The sequence below is a fragment of the Zingiber officinale genome, chromosome 6A (genome assembly GCF_018446385.1).
Source record: "Zingiber officinale cultivar Zhangliang chromosome 6A, Zo_v1.1, whole genome shotgun sequence".
In the NCBI taxonomy this organism is placed as follows: domain Eukaryota; kingdom Viridiplantae; phylum Streptophyta; class Magnoliopsida; order Zingiberales; family Zingiberaceae; genus Zingiber; species Zingiber officinale.
The window spans coordinates 27,452,011-27,467,515 of NC_055997.1; the positions used below are offsets into that span (position 1 = coordinate 27,452,011).

General features: G+C 40.5%; 1 long non-coding RNA gene across 2 annotated transcripts; it reads left to right on the forward strand.

Moving 5' to 3' along the window:
- The first annotated feature begins 851 nt into the window (after window positions 1–851).
- On the forward strand, window positions 852–1,974 carry LOC121993825. 2 transcript variants are annotated; one of them, XR_006115427.1, is made up of 4 exons: window positions 852–1,365; window positions 1,448–1,558; window positions 1,660–1,782; window positions 1,918–1,974. It is a non-coding gene; the product is annotated as an uncharacterized LOC121993825 (long non-coding RNA). The 2 variants fall into 2 exon arrangements; XR_006115428.1 differs by having other exon boundaries at window positions 1,448–1,782.
- Window positions 1,975–15,505: the final 13,531 nt, after the last annotated feature.

The following is a 15,505-nucleotide window of genomic DNA, read 5'->3' on the forward strand; positions in this document are numbered from 1 at the left end:
AGGTAGAGTTTGCCCGTACTATCAGACGGAGGATGTTAGATACGCAGGACCGCCAGAAGAGTTATGCAGATCGGAGACGTAGACCCCTGGAGTTCTCTTCAGGCGACCATGTTTTTTCTGCGAGTTTCACCCACGAAAGGGGTGAAGAGATTTGGCCTCAGAGGTAAGCTAGCTCCACGATACATTGGCCCTTTCCAGATCCTAGAGAGGATTGGAGCAGTAGCTTATCGCCAGGCACTACCACCGGCTTTGGCAGGCGTACACGACGTATTCCATGCGTCTATGCTGAGGAGGAATATATATATCCGACCCGACACATGTGCTAACAGATATCTCAGTTCCCCTTCAGTCTGACGCTACCTACGAGGAGGTTCCGGTATGGATTTTGGACCGGAAAGAGCGTCAACTGCGGAACAAGATGGTCTGGTTGGTTAAAGTCGGATGGCAGCATCATTCGGACGAGGAGACTACCTGGGAGCTCGAGGATAATATCCGAGCTCGATACCCCCATCTTTTCACTTGAGGTATGTGATTTAATTTACTGTTCAACATTTATACTCTTTACCTATTGTTAGTATTTGTTTATGGTAGATAACGAAATTTGGGGACCAAATTTTTATTAGTGGGGGAGAATGTAGAATACCGAAAAATGGCGAATAATGATAAGGGAATTTTCTGGAATTTTTGAGAATTTTTCGGAAATTTTTCAGAGCTCGTATGGACGACTTTACGGGGATAGAAATGGGGACCCGGGGAAAGCCTGTTTAGGTAGACCATTTAAGTGAGGAAAAGTTGTTTTCTTTTTCTTTTTATTTTATTTTCTTTTATTCTTATTTCCTTCCTCCCCCGCTGAACCCGTGCGTGCCCTATGCTTGACGCCATCTCCTCCGTGCCCTAACCGGCGACGGTTTTCCTTTCTTCCTCACGATTAAAGCCTCACCGATCTTTTCCTTCTTCGCCTTCTCATCTTCTCATCTTCTCCACGCCGTCCCGTGCCCTAGCCATGCCTTCTCCTCCTCTTTATCGCGTCGCCACAGCAGGAGTGGCACTCTCTTCCACTCTTCACCTTTCCTGCCCAAGCGTCGGCGACGTGCGAGCCATCGCCGGCCGAGCCGCTCCTCAGTCCTAGCGCCGGCCTTCTCCACGTTGTGCCATAGTTTTCTGACATCGATTTCTTCCTCTCTGCCGAGGATTTCATCGCTGCCATCCACTGCGGACTCACACCCGACAGTACCGACACCGCAATTGCTCTGCCCTAGTGCCGGCAGACGACTGCCCCCTCTGCTGCGATTTGGTAGCATTCCAGCCGAGCCCTAGTTTTCGATCCGTGGTTTCCGAGGGTGTTCGGTTGCTCTGATGCAACTGGTAGGTAGGTGTTCTGCCTTAGATTTTTGATTTGGGTATGCGATCTCTGTATGGTTTGATTGGGTGCTTGGTTTGTTGGAAGGTAGTGACCTAGGTTGGTTCCGGCTACCATTGTATCAGTAGCGCTTGTTGTTGACTCTGCTCGATCCATGGCTCTTGGTAGCTGTTGAAGAGGAAGTGGTGGTGAGAACAGGTTATTACTAAAATTAGGTTGTTGCTTGAATTAATAATCTCTAGTCTAGTTCTGATATGTGATCTTCCTGTTGATCTCATCTTGATCTGTTGAGTAAGTAGGATTCCAGCCAAGTGTGGTGCGTTATGGGGAAAACTTCAGCAAGGAGGTCTTGTTGTGGTATACCTTGTTTCCAGCAGCAATCAGCTCACCTTGTTCTGTGTTCAACAATGGTTGAGCTTGAGGTATGGTGTAGGAATTTGGATACGTATTGTGGTTGGATGATGTGATTAGGGTTTTACCCTCAATTAGTCGTACGGATTTTATTTAGCTATTTATTGAATTTTAGCTAAATAAAAATGTATATATTGGTGACACAGGACTTTGACTTGAGACGGGCATCTCGACGTCGGATTGGACCGGATACGACCTTTTCTTATTGGAAGCGGGTACTTTGACTTTATGTCATTTGATATGCATAGTAATGTTTTTAACAAATAGCAATGATTGTGTTGTTGGAGTGTATACTGAAAGCCTAAGCTTTGTAAACATTCATTATGAATAAAGAATCACATTTGGTTAAATTGTCTACATTTAGTTGTAGTTGTTCAATTAATTTATATTGTAGATATGTCACAAGAATTCTTTATAAATTATAAACAGTAGCTCATGATCAAAATGGAAAGGAACAAACCATTGAAGGTCGTAGTGTAATTAGGTATCTTGACTGTATAATTACACTAGTACACTCAGAGTGTATTGAGTAGGACCATTTGAGGTCATTTCTTTTATACTGACTTTATAAAGAAATAAAGACCTCGGTTATTATGGAAGTATGTGCTCTTAATCCTAATATAATAACAAGCACATATATTTGATATTTATTTCTTTAATTTATCAATGAGTGAGATTTAGTTCGATGAATCAATAAGCCTGATAAGTTGGGAAATGGTATCACTTATAGTGTGTGTTGTTGATTATAGAAGGAAACTGTGTCCTAGAGATACTAGGTTGATAATGTCCTCAAGAGGAGCTCATAAGGATTGTCATGTTAAACCCTGCAGGTGGACTTCGACATGATGATAAGGTTGAGTGGTACTACTGACTAAGATATTAATTAAATGAGTTGTCAGTAACTACTTAATTAGTGGACATTCGATATCTTAAACATGTGGAGACTAACACACCCATAATAAGAAGGAGCCCAAAATGTAATTGGGATTGGTGCGGCAGTAATAATTTCTAGTGGAATGAATTATTATCGATAAAATTAAGTCTGTGTGTTAGGCTCGGATGCTTAATTTTATCGGAGACCAAACCAATTCCTCCTCTATCCCTATCGTAGCCTCTTATTTATAGAAGTCTTATATCCACCTATACCCACCTTCTATACCCATCAATGTCGACCAAGCTAGCTTGGGAACCAAGCTAGTACTAGTATAAATCTGGTCGGCCCTAGCTTGAACCCAAGCTAGTGGGGGTCGGCCAAATTAATTTAAAAGGGATTTTAATTTTAATTTTATTATGAGATATAACTTATTAAAGAGAATTAAAATTAAAATATCTCTTCAGAAAGATCTACAAAAGATTAAAGAAAAGATTAGATCTCTTTCCTTATTTTGGTGAGATATTTTATTTTCTCTTTAAAATTATTCACATGTTGAAAAATTAAAATTATGTAAATTTCCTTTTATCAACCAGAAGAGATTTCAAGAGAAATTTTATTTTTAAAATTTTCTGAAAGAATTTGGAAGTTTTAATTGTTGATTAAAACTCTCCTAATTTGATTTGATGTGGCCGACCATAAGATTTCAATTGGGGAAATTTTATTTTATTTTTCTCAATTAAATCATGTTAAGGAAATTGAGGAAATTATTATAAATAAATTTCCTAATTTACCAAGGAATATAAAAGAAGGGTGAGGGTGCCTTCATGAGACAACCTCATTATTTTCTCCCTCTTTTCCTTGGTGTGGCTTTCCATCTCTCTCCTCTCCTCCTCTTTGTGGTGGCCGAAACTCTATTGCTTGGAGCTTGTGGAGGCCGGATACTACTGGAGAAGAAGAAGAAGGAGAGAAAGCTTCTCTTGGAGCTTGGTTGGTGTTTTGCTCTTCATCCTTGGTAAAGCTTCTTCTGGCCGAACCTAGCTAGGAGGAGAAGAAGGTGGTTGGTGGTTTCTCATCTCGGCCCACACAACGTCCGAGGTTAGAAGAGGAATACGGTAGAAGATCAAGAAGTCTTTCTAAAAGGTATAACTAGTAATTTTTCCTTTCCGCATCATACTAGTTATTTTTGGAAAAATACCAAATACAAGAGGCTTATGATTCTAGAATTTCGAATATGTTTTTCGATGTTGTGTTTTTTTATTTTTTTTTCTTTTCCTTGTGATTTGATTGTTCTTTTTGGTTAACCTAAAGTTATTTTAGGAAATTAAATATTAGCTTTCTATAAAAGGTTTTGTCTAGTCGGTGGTGGTTGCTCCCATATCCAAGAAGGCCATGTGCCTCGCCACGTCAGTACTGGGAACCGATTATGGAAATTAATATTTAATGGAATTAATAACTTAAGGTGATTTGGGTCGAACGTGTTAAGTTCCGCAGGAGACCCAAGTCAAAACCTAAAAGTACGAATAGATTAAGTTTTGGATCAAACATGTTAAGTTCCGCAGGCGATCCAAAATTTAATTTAAAAGAACACATGGTAGCTAGGAAAAGGTTCAGACCTTTGTACAAAATTTTTATACAGTGGAACCTCTAGGTTTTCCGAGTAGCAACCAACATGTGTTTCTTTTTTTGCTTCGGTTGATCACTACCCGATCTATTACATGCTTGTTTGTTTATTTATTATGCACATCATGTTAGTACTTATCTGATTATACATGTTTATAGGGTAGTGACACAATCATGTTATATATTATGTTCAGGACCTAGGGTTTTTGATACCTTATTTGATCTGTGTACCTTTGATTTGATTCATTGTCCTATGGTACACATTTTATATTTATATATGGATATTGCTATGCTGTTCAGGATATTACCATGTTTAGTGTCATGCATCATCTTGCATGATTGCATGCCGTGCGATAGTCTGCTCTATTATTGTCGAGCACATCGCCAGTTACATGTATCTGTACACACCACCACTCATGCGTTAGTGGTATATCATACAGGTGTGTGGCGGGCTATTTAGCTCCAGGTCCGGGTGACTCGAGCCTATGTATAGGCTTCTTCTATTCGTCTACCGGTTTAGCCATGGTACGGCAGCGGTTGGACTCGTTGGCTCCGTTGGTCCGCCACGGGTAGTGCGACGCAGCTGGGTACCTGGCGATATTCCTCCCGCCATCGGACTGGGAGACGAGGCATCGAGCCCCCATTTACGATTTGGGGTAGGAGGATAGTGTACCGACAAGATCCCGCCCACCTGGCCACTCATCAGAGCAAGTGATGGCAGAGTGCACTATTGTTATCAACCCTACCCACCCTGGTCTCACCATTAGATGGTCGTCGCCGGGAAGACATCGCATCATACGACGATTTTATTGTTTATGTTTCTGATTTTTAGATTGGAACATGTACTTATTGAGATTGTACGACAACGTGCCCCAGTTGTCATCATATCTCACCAGGTCCTTTGTTTCAATTCTTATGTTAATGGTTCTTTCACCTGGTCATAATTATAGTGTTGTTGTTATTTTCTTTATATCAACTAGTTATCTACTGAGTTGTTAAACTCACCCCCGTGGACACTATCTTTTCAGTACCAGGTTGTTATGGAGTCGCTTGGAGTATCCTACTGCCGGTCCCCACGTCACATTAGAAGACTAGTCTCCGTATTTTGTTTATTTTATCTTGGTATATGATATGTGTGTATTTGGTTCTTTATTTAGAGTATCAGTGTTATCACATGGTGTAAGCTGGCCATTTTCGCTTATAGTTGTATGTGTTGCCTATCGATTTCATTGTGATTGGTTTTGCAGTAATCGTTAGATTTACATATAATAGTATTTTTGTGTGTCCCAAGTAGTCGTATATAAACCGATGGTTGTGTGTATGTTAACATTGTGATATCAAGGTTGAAACGTTTGATTGTCACTATAGGAGGTCTTAAAATTTCTTCAGATAGGGACTTCCCCGGGGCGTGACAATTTTGCTCGGGAGTGTTCTGAGCCTAAAAAGGTAGATCCATCTTTGTCTTCTTTCAACGAGCAATATGTCGTAAGTACAGTGTTGTTAACTGATTCGTATCCTTTGTGGATTGTAGATTCAGGAGTAACGAATAATATAGCACGTGATCGAGCTACATATGTGGAGTACCATCGGGTACCAGCTGGCAACAAATGGATATATGTAGGAAACAATGCAAGAATTAAAGTCAAAGTAATTGGCACTTGCAAGCTTAACCTACGTGGTGGAGGCACCTTGTTTCTTCATGATGTCCTGTACGCTCCTGAGATTAGATGAAATTTGGTTTCTGTCATTTGTCTTCTTGATTTAGGTTATAATGTAAATTTTTATAGCCGTTATGTGGAACTTCAAATTAACTCTGTGTTAATTGGATATGGTTATATAACAAATGGTTTTATGGTTCTTGATGTAGAACCAAATAATAATGATGGTTGTTTTTCAAATATTACTCTTAATAGTAATGCTGATATTAATGATGAAATTTGGCATGCTAGATTGGGACATATAGGACAAGAACGAATGAATAGATTAGCTAAGGAGGGTCTCTTAGGCACTCATGCTAAGATTAACTTGTCTATATGTGAGCATTGTCTTGTTGGAAAGACGACTACGAAATCATTTGGTAAGGCTATTAGGGGTGAATCACCATTGCAATTAATTCATTCGGATATTTGTGGCCCAATGAATATGAAGGCTAGAAATGGGAGTTCTTATTTCATTATATTTATTGATGACTTCACACGTTTTGGTCATGTGTATTTGATTTATCACAAATTTGAAGTATTGGATTGCTTTATTCGTTACTTGAACGAAGTTGAGAATCAATTGGAATGTAAGGTTAAAACCTTGTGCACTGACCATGGAGATGAATATTTGTCTGATTAGTTCAAGACAATGTGTAATGAGAAAGGAATTATTAGACAGCTAACTATCCCTGGAACTCCACAGCAAAATGGGGTTGCTGAAAGAATAAATAGGACTCTTCTTGAAATGGTTAGGTCTATGATGACGCAGGTTAATTTGCCAATCTCCTATTGGGGAGATGCATTATTAGTTGTGGCCTATATACTTAACAAAGTGCCTTCAAAGTCAGTTCCATCTACCCCACATGAACGTTGGATAGGCAGAAAGCCGGATTTAAGTAATATGAGACCTTGGGGGTCAGCTGCCTATGTTCATGATAAGACTCACGAACATGAAAAATTATGACCCAGAGGTAAGAAGTGTATCTTTATAAGGTACTATGAGACTTCTAAGGAACCATGAAAAATTATAGGCGAGCGATAAGATGGAACCATCTCTGAAATAGAGTCAAGAGATGTTACTTTCTTGAAACTGAGTTCCCAACATGAGGTGAAGTTGATAAAACAATTCCTCTATATGAGATAGAGGAGGAGGATAATGTTCCTTTATCAACAGATCAGGAGATGCCTGAATCTAGTCAACCGAATGGGAGTAATTTGCCACTGAATGAGTCAGCTTCTCAACAGTCTAACCTTCGAAGAAGTAGTCGTCAGATTATTTCTCGGAGAAGGTTTGATATTGAGAATGAGGCATTGATGGTTCTCCCAGTTGATGATGAGGAACTTTGAATAGTTGAGGAAGCTTTGAGAAGCTTAGATAGAATAGAATGGAAAATTGCAATGGATAAAGAAATGGAGTCAATGAGAAAGAATCAAGTTTGGGATTTAGGGCAATTGTGCTTGTAGTGTCTCTTCTTATTGCATCTAAAGCACGTGACATTTGCCTGGTTGTTGGATGTAGACTTGATCTTCTGCAGATCCTTTTTGGTGAAGTCCTTCTTTCTCTTAGTGAACATCTTTCTTATCAGGTTCACTAGGTGTTCTTCCTCATCTGAGTCTGGGTCAGACTCATCTTCTAGTTTTGGTTTGGTTTTGGACTTTACTTTAGATGATCCTGCAACAAGAGCAATACCTTTCTCGATAGATTTGGCATTAGTCTGTTCATGCAACTCTAATTCATAGAATAATTCATCTAATTTTAATTTAGATAAATTTCTCAAAATTTTGTAGCTCTCGACGATAGGTGCCCACAGTGCATTTTGAGAAAATACGTTTAAGGATACCTTATTAGATCTCGATTCTCCATTTAGTGGTTGATTGTGTAGAACTCGTTGAGGATGTCCTTGATCCTCGCATGCAACTAACTTACAGTCTCTCCTTCTTGTATTTTAATGTTAAATAACTTATTTAAAAATAAATCCCTTTTAGTTACCTTCGCGTCACGGGTTCCTTCGAGTAGTTATATGAGCTTATCCCATAGCTCCTTTGCATTATTGTGTGGTCCGATGTGGTTCAGCTCCTCCTTCGTCATATCGCATTGAATTGTGTTTACAACCTTGAATTTGATTTGGGCCTTTTTCTTCATCTTTGGATTTAAATTTTTCGGATCAATTGGATTTTCGGTGTTGTGGTCTACGCACCTTGTATCCTTTGGTGATACTGAACCACTTGTCGAAATATGTCTTCAAGTATACTTCCATTCATCTCTTTGAGTAAGGGAAGTTATCTCCTTTGAATAGTGGGGGTGGAACTGTGCTGGATCCTTCGGTTTGAGCCATGAATTTACTAAAAGAAAAAACTTAAAACGAATACCAAAACTAGATTGGTCTTGGAGTAAGTAGTATGGGAAAAAAATACAGTTATTGCAGTTGTAATTAAGCGACAAAAAACTAAAAAATTAAAAAGGCAATGATCCCCTGCTTGATCGGTGGTTGCACTAATTCAAAGCTAATCTTGCTCTGATACCACTTGTTGGATCATGAGAACGTGAGAGGGAGTGAATCACATGCTTTATTTAAAACTAGAGTAATTTTGAAAACTTAAAATAAAATTACAGTAGAAATATTAAAAGAATACATAAGAAAAATTCAGTCGATTTTACTTGGTTTGGAGCCTTTGACGGCTCCTACTCCAAAACTCAGGTCCCGCAGATCTATCGATGGGTAATCCACTAAATGTCTCTTCTAGAATCGCTGGAAGAGGTAATCAAATACAAGAGATGGGGACAGTTTGACAGCCTACACTTCTCTTTTAAAACTATAGTATGAAGAATGCAACACTAATACAATGATACCAACAAGTTAGATCTCTTGATGTATTGCTGTCGGTCTGCCAGAGATGATTGGATGACTCGAAAGAGCAGCTTGGTCATAGAACGACTTCTTTGAAGCATCAACAGTAAGCCGAAGAGATCAGAAGTTGAAACAGATGCACAGTAGATCGTAGAAGTGATGTGTATGAAGCTTTGGTCAAGCATCTCTTTTATAGAGTGTGGAAGGCATCTTTTATAGCCCTGAAGGTGCCCTTCCATAAGAAAAATCTTTATCTCGAAAAATGTTGCTCCTTGTCGTAGACAAAGTCTCTGATTTTTTCCTATGAAAGACACATTCCATGAACAGTACTCAAGGCGCCTTCCGTCTCCTAGAAGGCACCTCAGGTACTGTTCACCCGAGGCACATTGTGCTCCATTTACCCGGTAAAATTTGTTAGTCCAACACTAAAACATTTAACTTGTAAAACAAAATTAGCTCAAATAATAATAAGCAATAATAATTAGTTTCTGTCTTTCCATGACCAGGAACTAATTAAGGTTTTAGTTTAGAAATTTAAAATGGATCTAAACTGGACTGACGTCTACTGCCCCCTTAACCAAGACGCGCCCTCACTGAGTCACTCTCTTCTAGTGACTTACATTTACATACCAATTTACAGTCTATCGACTAGCCTCTCAACTCACCAAGTCTTCATATCAGTTGTCAGGTCCGCAAATCCAACTGGGCTTCAACCAGCTGTCAAGCCCCGCGGACCCGGCCTAATTTTCTGCCAGATATCAGGTTAGCCCTTTGACCTATCTGGACTTTGCACCAACTATCGAGTCCTTAGACCTAGTTGGGTTTCATCTTGGTGTCAGGTCCCCTGGACCTGTCAATCTCTGTATGCTCAGTAAATGCATTAGATTACAATAACACATAACTTAATTTACTTGTCATTCATCAAAATCTATTTCATCATTTTGCTCTCAGCCTCTTGATAAATTGGGATGTATTTTCTTGTAAGGTCTTCTATTTCTCCAACATAGCGGAGTCTCAAGGAAAAGTGACACCGATATCACTAAAGGTTGATCAAGATTGTCCAACAATGATGCAAGTCAATTCTTTGTAAATGAAATGGCTTCATCAAGACTATTCTCCCCATGTATCCTAAGGTAAGCTGCATTGTATAGCTTAATAATCCCTTTACATCTTCATTCAATGTTGATTTGAAGTTTCGTTCCTCATCTATGAACCAGTTAAAAGTGTTGGGAGTAAACCGGTCACAAGAACTTACAATTAAGTAGGTTTGAGCTGATAATCTCAAACTGTCGACTCTAGCGAGCCGAGCCACACGCCGAGTAGATGAGTCATGGACACCGTGAGTTGTCGAACGACGCCACATTGCTGACAGGATGCCGAGAGCTGCAACACGAACTCAGAGTGGATGCCGAGTCCAGCAGAGCGCTGTCTCCTTAAAACAGATTCGGCCCCTCCGAGGTGCTCAGAGTCTTAGGTGGACGTCTATTTCCCAGGATAAAACGGCAACATCACGAGCCCAACCTAGCACTGGTTATCGTGACGATCTGAACTAGATCCGAAAATTATCACTATTTCTGTTGAGCAAGAAAATACCCAACAGAAGGAAAGAAAATATGGGGATTCAAAAGAGGAAGGAAAGAGCTCATGCACACAAAGCTTAGTTTTCCACACGAAAACTCACTGAAGCTGTGTCTACGCTCACTTCAGCTTCTGTTGTGTCCTCCCTTCATTCCTCTCAATGGTCTTTTATAGACCTTGCAAGCCATCAAGAGCAAGCCTGAGGCTTGCCTGCTTGCTAACAAGCAAGCCACGTTGTGGCTTGCATGCTTGCCAGCAAGCCACAACGTGGCTTGCATGCTTGTGACAAGTTGCATGCTTGCCAACAAGCAAGTCACAGCTTGTGGAAGCTTGCCAGCAAGCCACACCACGTGGCAAGAATGCAAGCTTGCCATGTGGCGAGCAGACAGGCTTACCACGTGGCGAGCAGACAGGCGTGCCATGTGGCGTGTAGGTAAGTTGGTGATCTTCCTTGTCTTGTAGGCCAGCCAACAAGTTACCTTTTGTAAACATATCGTGTCCTGACTGATTTGGACTTCTCGGGTTGATGTCATCCGGGCCCTGGATTTTCAACCTCCTTTGTTCCGAATCAGTCGGAAAGCCTTGCTTTTAAGCGTTGTGGGATTACAACCCACACGTCGTGTTTTCATTCAAGTTTTTCCAACAATCCCCTACATGAATGAAAACAAGGATTTGTGATAGTTTTCGACAGTTGAGTCGAGTATAGGATAGGTAGGTGTTACCCTTTGAACCTTCCCTTGTAAACTCTGTTTGCTTACTGGCTGATTAGTAGACGTGATGTCTTTGAACTGTTAGGCCGTTGGTGTAAGCATGGACAGATCTTACCCAAGACTCTCCCTGATATAGCTCAGGTCTCATGAGTGTGTTCGTTCTTGGCCATGAACATGCCTGGTTCTGTGAGAAGTTCTCAGAATTGTGCCTCCAATTCTTTTCGAAGCAGCCCCACTTCTTTCTCACATAGGTGATCCCTCAAGAGTTACTATCTACTCTTTTGATCATTAAAAGCTCATCGGCTTATCCTGGTCTAGTTAATGTTTCATTGGGCTCCCCCTACAGTGTGTCTAGTCAGTGCAGATTAGTTGTCCCTTTGAACCTAGTTCTTGGGATCTCCAATCAGCATAGGTTGGGTGTCCTCTGCACTAATCGCTGACAACGGCATCAAGCCCATTCCCTGTGATGAGCTTGCAACTAACTCTCGATTTAACCCCTTGGTTAGCGGATCTGCTAGGTTATCTTTTGACTTCACATAGTCAACATTGATAACTCCAGTTGAGAGTAGTTGTCTAATGGTGTTATGTCTACGACGTATATGTCTAGATTTACCATTATACAGATGGCTCTATGCCCGACCAATTGTTGATTGACTATCGCAATGTATACAAATCGCCGGCACAGGTTTTGGCCATCGTGGAATATCTTCTAAGAATTGTCATAGCCATTCAGCCTCTTCACCACATTTGTCAAGAGCTACAAACTCAGATTCCATCGTGGATCTGGTTATTACGGTTTGCTTAGAAGATTTCCAGGAAATGGCTGCACCAGCTAGAGTGAAGACATATCCACTAGTAGACTTAGAGTCTTTTATATCAGATGTCCAACTTGCATCGCTGTATCCTTCTATTACAGCAGGATATCTTGTATAGTGCAGTCCATAGTCACGAGTATACCTTAAGTACCTCAGTACTCTTGTTATCCCTTTCCAGTGCTCGACACTGGGATTACTCGTGTATCTACTCAGTTTGCTTACCGCGTAGGCCAAGTCTGGTCGAGTACAACTCATCAAGTACATCAGACTTCCAATCACTCGAGAGTACTCTATCTGTGAGATACTTTCACCTCGATTTTTCGATAGATGTTGACTCGTATCTATCGGCGTTCGTGCCAATGCAGTATCACCCTTAGTGAATTTCTCAAGAATCTTGTCCACGTAATGGGACTGATTAAGAACAAGTCCTTCTGTCGTTCTAAGAATTTTGATTCCAAGAATCACATCAGCTAGGCCCATGTCTTTCATGTCAAATCTTGAGTTCAACATGTCTTTAGTGGATTTGATTATCTTATCATTACTCCCAATGATAAGTATGTCATCTACATAGAGGCACAAGATGACATAGTCATTCTCTGTGGCTCTTATGTAGACACATTTATCACATTCATTGATCTTGAATCCACATTCCTTCATGGCATTATCAAATTTTTCAAGCCACTGCTTTGGTGCTTGTTTCAAATCCATATAATGACTTCACCAATCTACATACCTCGTTTTTCTGTCCTGACACAGAAAACCCCTCAGGTTGGTCCATATAGATTTCCTCTTCTAAATCCCCGTTTAGAAAGGCTGTCTTGACATCCATTTGATGTATTTTGAGAGTCCATAGAGCAGCGATAGCCAACAATACTCTAATGGAAGTTATTCTAGATACTGGAGAGTATGTATCGAAGTAATCAAGGGCTTCTCGTTGTCGGTATCCTTTGATGACCAATCTGGCCTTGTATTTATCAATTGTACCATCTGATTTCATTTTCTTCTTGAAGATCCACTTAAACCTAGTGGTTTGTTTCCCTAAGGATCCACAAGTGTAAGTTTACAAGATAGAGTCTATCTCAGATACAATTGTCTCTTTCCAGTGAGATCCATCAAAAGAAATTACTACTTCTGAGTAACTTTGGGGTTCACTTTTCAATATGAAAGTGATAAAATTTATTCTGTAAGATTTTTCCACCCAAGCTCTTTTACTTGTTTAAGCTCAACCTCAACTAGTTCATCATCATCATCATAATCTTCTTCTTCCTGTGTTTCATATTCTTGTTTTGAGAAGTTATCTTACTCTCAGATCTTATACATAAACACATACTTGAAGAACGAGGCATTTCTCGATTCGATTATCGAGTTCTTGTGTATCTCCGGTATGTGTGATTCATACACACAAAATCTATACGCAGCGCTGTTTTGTGCATATCCAATAAATATGCAATCAACAGTCTTTGGTCCTATCTTAATCCTTTTTGGATCAGGTACCAACACTTTGGCAAGACACCTTCACATTCGTAAATATTTGTAGGACGGTTGTCTTCCATTCCACAACTCATAAGGGCTCTTATCTATTTTCTTCCGGGGCACCTTATTTAAAAGGTAATTAGCTGTTAACACAGCTTCCCCCCACATGGACTCTGGCAATCCAAAGCTTAATAGAAGAGCATTCATCATCTCCTTAAGCGTTCGATTCTTTCGCTCAGCAACTCCGTTTTGCTGAGGAGTATATGGAGCTGTTGTTTCGTGTCTGATCCCATGTTCAGCACACAACTCAGCGAATGGCGATACGTATTCACCGCCTCGATCACTTCGGACCACCTTAATCTTTCTATTACGCTGGTTTTCAACCTCATTTTTATAGAGAGCGAATTTCTCTATAGCTTCATTCTTACTTTTGAGCAGATACACATAACAGTATTTTGTGTTATCATCTACAAAAGTGATGAAATATTTATTACCACCACGTGTTGGCGTACCTTTTAGGTCACACATAGTGTGGATTAGGTCAAGTGGTTCGTTATTTCTTTCAATCTGTTGAAAGGATGACCTTGTCATTTTCGCTTCAACACAAATCTCACACTTGTGTTTTGGGTCAAGGTGGAATGTAGGTATGCTTTGCATGTTTATTAATCTACGCAATATATCGTAGTTAACATGTCCTAGTCTACCATGCCACAAACACGAAGACTCAAGCATATAAGTGGAAGAGCTTTCACTTTTATTTATCTTGGGCCTAATGGCTATTACATTGAGCTTAAACAGCTCATCAGATACATAGCCTCTTCCTATAAACACTCCATTTTTGGACAATACAACTCTGTCCGACTCAAAAATAATGCGAAAGTCATGCTTGCTCAACAGTGAGCCGGATACTAGATTCTTTCGAATCTCCGGAACATACAGCACATTGTTTAGAGTGAGATCCTTGCCCGAGGTCATTTTCAGCACCACTTTTCCTTGGCCTATGACGTTCAAGGTTGCTGAGTTCCCCATGAACAGTTTATCTCTAGTGACTTTTTCAAAGTTGTGGAGCAGCTCTTTGTTGCAGCACACATGTCTGGTGGCTCCAGTATCAATCCACCATTGCCGAGGATTGGAACCTATTAGGTTCACTTCAGAGATCACGACGCAGAGATCCATATCCTGTTCTCCTACCAGGTTGGTCTCAGGCTTTTTCTTCTTTGGCCTTTTACAGTCTGAAGCCTTGTGACCCATACGATCACAATTGTAGCATTTCCCTAAGAACTTCTTTTTCATGTTTTGTCCTTTGGGTTGCGTCGTGGAAGATTTTGGATGCTTCCGTTTTGAGCTTTGTCCGTGCTCAACAACATTGGCTTTTACAGTAGCCTGAGAGAACAGTTTTCTCTTCGAATTCTTGTTGTCTTCTTCTATACGAAGGCGAACAACAAGTTCCTCCAGGTTCATTTCCTTCCGCTTGTGCTTCAGATAATTCTTAAAGTCCTTCCAGCCAGTTGGTAGCTTTTCGATGATAGCTGCCACTTGGAAGGTTTCGCTCAGAGTCATACCTTCTGAGTGAATTTCTTGTAAGAGTACTTGAAGCTCCTGGACTTGACTGATTACAGACTTCGAGTCACTCATCTTATAGTCCAGAAAACGACCAACAATAAATTTTTTGGCCCCAGCATCCTCCGATTTATATTTCTTGTCCAGAGATTCCCACAGTTCCTTTACCCTTTTTATCTCACAATACACAAGATAGAGTGAGTCGGCAAGATTGTTAAGGATGTAGTTTCGACAGAGGAACTCAGACTCGTTCCATTTGTCGAGCAGAAGGAGGGTGTTCACCTCATCTACACCCTTAACAACCTTAGGAATTTCCTCGGTCAAGATACGTGCCAGACCTAGCGTGGTTAAGTAGAAGAACATCTTCTGCTGCCACCGCTTGAAATTCACTCCTGTGAATTTTTCTGGCTTTTCCCAGTGATTGATTGGAACATTCGCAATCGGGGCGGAGGAGGCTGGCACATGTTGAGCCTGTTGCATCTCAACATTTTCTGCCGCCATGGTAACAGAACGAATCTGTTTTAAGTTTTGTTGGGAGTAAACCCGTCACAAGAA